Source organism: Orycteropus afer, unplaced genomic scaffold, assembly GCF_000298275.1.
Source record: "Orycteropus afer afer isolate SDZICR_OR568_19922 unplaced genomic scaffold, OryAfe1.0 scaffold00059, whole genome shotgun sequence".
Taxonomy (NCBI): Eukaryota; Metazoa; Chordata; class Mammalia; order Tubulidentata; family Orycteropodidae; genus Orycteropus; species Orycteropus afer.
In genome coordinates, this window is record NW_006921646.1 from 6718766 (window position 1) to 6723821 (window position 5056).

Here is a 5056-nt window from a genome sequence, read left to right on the forward strand (position 1 = left end):
GATTTAGTGTACATAAAAGCCTTATTCTACTTGGTGAGTAGCGACTGGGGTCTTAAAAGCTTTCAAGTGGCCATCTAAGACGCAGATAACAGTCTACTCCAGTCACTGCTCAAGAAGAATGAAAAAAAAAAAAAAAAAAAAAAAAAAAAAACTGGACACAAACGAAATGCCCATCAATAGATGAATGGATAAATAAATTGTGGCAGAATCCTGCAGTGAAATATTACACAGCAATATCAACAAGAGCTACCCACTTAGCACAGGTGAATCTCACAGCACAATAAAGCCTGAGAAAGTCAGAACCTGTGTAAGGCAGAAACCTGTCAGAGAAGGAAAACTCTAATGTTTTCCACTCATAGGGAGAGAAAAGAGGTATGACTGCACCTTGTAAAAGGAGGAAAATTTGCAAGATCCCGAAAAACAAGGCAGTCCTATAAGGGTCCAGCTCTCACAGGTTTCACTGTATTAAGGGAAAAGTGGCAGAAGAATTGCATGGAATATATCAGTTATATAAGCTTTTAAAACATGTGGACTAGATCATGCATGGTTTAGGGGTATTTGTATGTGGAGTAAAAGTGTAAAGAAATGCCTGGGAAAGATAACACATTCAGGTTAGTGGCACCCTTGAGGGTGTGAGATAGGGGTAGGGAAAAGAATAGGGAAGCAGTGGGTGATTGTCGAGGAGTCAGTTCAGACTCGTGATGGCCCAAGTGCATGGAGTAGAACTGTGCTCCACAGGCTTCTCTCTTCTTTTGATTTTAATTTTGGCAGTGGTTCCTCCTCTCCCCTCCCACCCCTGGTAGCCAACAAAGAAAATTTCCTTCCATATATGAACCTTTCCTTGACTTTTTACAACAATGAACTAATACCATACTTGTCCTTCTGGCTCCCCACGGTTTTCAATGGCTGACGTTTCAGAAGTCAATGAACAGGCCTTTCTTTTGAGGTATCTCTGGGTGTTCTCAAACCTCGAACAGTTCAGTTAGCAGCTGAGCACGGTAACCATTTGCATCACCTAGGGATTCCAGGGGAGCTATAGAAAAGTCAAACCAAACCCATTGCCATCCAGTCGACTCTAATTCAAGTGACCCTATATGACAAAGTAGAACTTCCCCAGAGGGTTTCCAAGGCTATAAATCTTTACGGAAGCAGGTTGCCACATCTTTCTCCTGTGGAAAGACTGGTAGGTTTGAACTGCTAACCTTGCAATTAGCAGCCAAGTACTTAAGCACTGAGCAGCTAGGGCTTTTTGGTGAGATAAGTTGTTGTTAGGTGCCATTGAGTCAGCTTCAACTCATTGTGATCCTGTGTACCACAGAACAAAACACTGCCCAGTCCTGTTCCATCCATACAATCCTTGCTATGCTGGAGCCCATCATTGAAGTCATTGTGTCAATTCATCTCATTCAGGGTCTTCCCCTTTTAAACTGACCAAGCATGATATTCTTCTCCAGAGACTGGTCTCTGCTGGCAACATGACCAAAGTATGTGAGACAGTGCTCGCTTCGGCTGCATATATACTAAAATTGGAATGATACAGAGAAGATTAGCACGGCCCCTGCACAAGGATGACAGGCAAATTTGTGAAGCATTCCATATTTTTTTTTTTAAAGAAAAACAAAGTACATGAGACAAAGTCTGGCCATTCTCACTTCTAAGGAGCATTCCAGCTGTACTTCTTCCAAGATAGATTTGTTCGTTCTTCTTGCAGTCCATGGTATTTTCAGTATTCTTTGCCAACATCACTTCTTCTTCAGTGTTCGTTATTCATTGTCCAGCTTTCACATGTATATGTGCATAAAGTTGCACTTTATAGTTTTAAAAGTGACATCTTTGTTTCTTAACACTTTAAAGAGGTCTTTTGCAGCACATTTGCCCAGTGCAATATGTCATCGTCTGATTTCTTGACAGATGCTTCCATGGGTGTTGATTGTGCATCCAAGTAAATGAACTCCTTCAATCTTTTTTTTCTAATTATCATGATGTTGTTTATTGGTCCAGTTGTGAGGATTTTTGTTTTCTTCATGTTGAGGTGTAATACATACAGAAGGCTGTAGTCTTTGATCTTCATCAGTAAGTGGGAAGGCATAGAGATAATATTAGTTACCTGTTTTTGAAAACTAAGGTGTGTCTGACCCAAACCATGGTATTTTCAATCATCTCATATGTATGCAAAAGCTGGACATGAATAAGGAAGACCAAAGAAGAACTGATGCCTTTGCATACTATACAAAACATTGTTCCACCTCCTACTTTGGCGAGTAGTGACTGGGATCTTAAAAGCTTGCAAGCTGCCATCTAGATGCAATGATGGGTCTCTCCTCATCCAGAGCAAAGAAGAATGAAGAAAACCAAAACTTCATGGAAAGAATTAGTCCTAGTGACTGGTACACCATCCAATCTGCAGCTTATATGACTACGAGACCAGAAGAACTAGATGGTGCCCAGCTACCACTGTCAACCACTTGGAAGGGGATCTATGTAGGAGATCCTGGATAGAGAGGGAGAACAATATGGAACAAAACTCAAAATCATATGGAGAAAAAGGGGGGGGTGACCAGGTTTGCTGGTCCAATAGAGCCTGGTGGAACCCCTGAGACTATGGCCCCTAGCTGCCCTTCAGGTCTGGAATTGAACCCACACCTGTGGCTTCCAGCCAAACATAAGACAGGCATATGAGTTGAACATTTACCTGAGGTAGATACACTCCTTGGAGAGAACAATCATGGGAGAAAGAAGGGCTGCTTATGCACAGGGAGACAGCTCAGGGGGCAGGCGTGCATGGAAGGAGGGAACAGAGAAGAGGTAGTTATCGGGAGGAAGAGGGAGGGAGCTGTTTCATTGTGATAAATTGTGGTCAATGTCATGAGGCAAAGTGTATGTGAACTGCTGTATGGAAAGTGAATTTGCTCTGTAAATTTTCACCCAAATCACATTAAAAAGAAGAAGAAGAAGAAGAACTGATGCCTTTAGATTATGGTGTTGGTGAAGAATATCAAATATACCATGGAAGGCCAGAAGAATGAACAAATCTGGCTTGCTCTTTAGAAGTGAGGATGGTGAGACTTCGTCTCACATACTTTGGACATGTTATCAGGAGGGACCAGACCCTAGTGAAGGACATAGTACTTGGTCGAGTAGAGGGTCAGCAAAAAAGAGGAAGACCCTCAATGAGATGGATTGACACAGTGGCTGCAACAATGTGAGGATGGAGCAGGACCATGCAGTATTTGGATCTGTTGTACATAGAGTTGTTATGAATCAGAACTGACTTGATGGCACCTAACAACGTTGCTGAGAGTCAAATTATCATGAAACTTAGCAGCTTAGAACAACACACATTTATTATCTCAGACTGATATGATCACATGGTTTTTCTTTTGTGATCTGTTAATATGATGGATTACATTGATTAACTTTTGAATATTGAACCAGATTGGCATTTCTGAAATAAAATCCACTTGGTCATGATGTATTATTCTTTTTACATATTGCTATATTCGATTTCTGGTATTTTGTTTAAGATTTTTGCTTGTATGTTCATGAATAATATTAGGTCTCTAGTTTTCTTCTATCATCTTCATCTGGCTTTGGTATTAAGGTAAAGCTCATTTCAAAAATGAATTGGGAAGTGTTGGCATTAATTTTCTCTAAATATTTAATAGTATTCACCAGTGAAACCATCCAGTCCAGGAGATTTCTTTTTCAGAAGGTTTTTAACTACAAATTAAATTTCTGTGCTAGATAGAGAATTATTCTGGTTATCTATTTCTTCTTGGGTGCATTTTTGACAGTTTGTCACTTTTGAGGACTTGGTCTACTTCTTTTAAGTCAAAGGTTATGAAGCTTTTTCTGTAAAGGGACAGATAAAAAATATCGCAGGCTTCTTGGGTCATACAGTTTCTGTTGGCAATTATTCAATCCTTCACTGTAGTACAAAAGCAGCCATAGACTATACATAAATGAAATGAACAAATTACCACAAACCAAGCAGCTTAAAACAACAGAAATATATGCTCTCACAGTTCAAGAAGCTGGAAGTCTAAAATCAAGGTGTTGGCAGAGCCATTCTCTCTCTCTGAAGATTCTAGGGAAGAACAACCTCCCTGCCTCTTCCAGCTTTGGTGGCCTGGGCATTCCTTGGCTTGTGGCTGTGTAACCCCAATTTCTGCCTCAGTCTTCACATGGCCTACTTCTCCCAGTTTCTCTTAGTGTTTCTATATCCAAATCTTACTCTCCTCTTCTTATAAGGCACAAATTATATTGGATTTAAAACCTACCTTAATCCACTGCTGCTCAACTTAACTAATCACATCTGCAAAACCTTATTTCAAAATAAGGTAACATTCTGAGGTTCCAGGTAGACATGAATCACAGCGTTCGGGGAGTGGGCGACACTATTCAACCCAGTGTAATTATGTTCCAATAAAACTTTATTTACAAAAATAGGTGGCAAATCAGATTTCGTCCACAGACTATAATTTGCTGACCTCTAATCTAAGGTGTCAACTTTATGGACACAGAATTGTTTACAGTATAATCATTTTATTGTCCATGGGTATAGTGCTAGCCTCTTTCTCATTTTAGATATTGGTCATTTTCTCTTTACCCCCCCTTTGTCAATTTGGCTATTGCTTTATCAATTTTACGATCTTTTCAAAGAACCAGCTCTTAGTTTAATTTCCTTTTCACTATTGTTTTGCTGGTTTCAATGCCATTGATTTCTGCTCCAGTCTTTATTATTTACTTCTTCTGCTTACTTTGAGTTTATTTATTTATTTATTTGTTTGTTCTTAGTTTCTTAAAGCAGGAAGTTAGATTGTTAATTCAAGACCTCTCTTCTTTTTTAATATAAGCACTTAGTATTATAACTTTCCCTCTAAGCACGACTTTAACTGCATACAAAAATCTTGATATGCCTTTCATTTCCATTCAGTTCAGAATATCTTCTCATATCCTTTAAGATTTTCTCTTTGACTCATGGTTTACTTAGAAGTATGCTGTTTAATTTCCATGTGTTTGGAGATTTTCCTTATCTTCCTGTTATTGATTTTTA

General features: G+C 39.2%; 1 non-coding gene across 1 annotated transcript; it reads left to right on the forward strand.

Moving 5' to 3' along the window:
- Positions 1–1496: 1496 nt before the first annotated feature.
- On the forward strand, positions 1497–1603 carry LOC122149897. Its single transcript, XR_006163385.1, has one exon. It is a non-coding gene; the product is annotated as a U6 spliceosomal RNA (small nuclear RNA).
- Positions 1604–5056: the final 3453 nt, after the last annotated feature.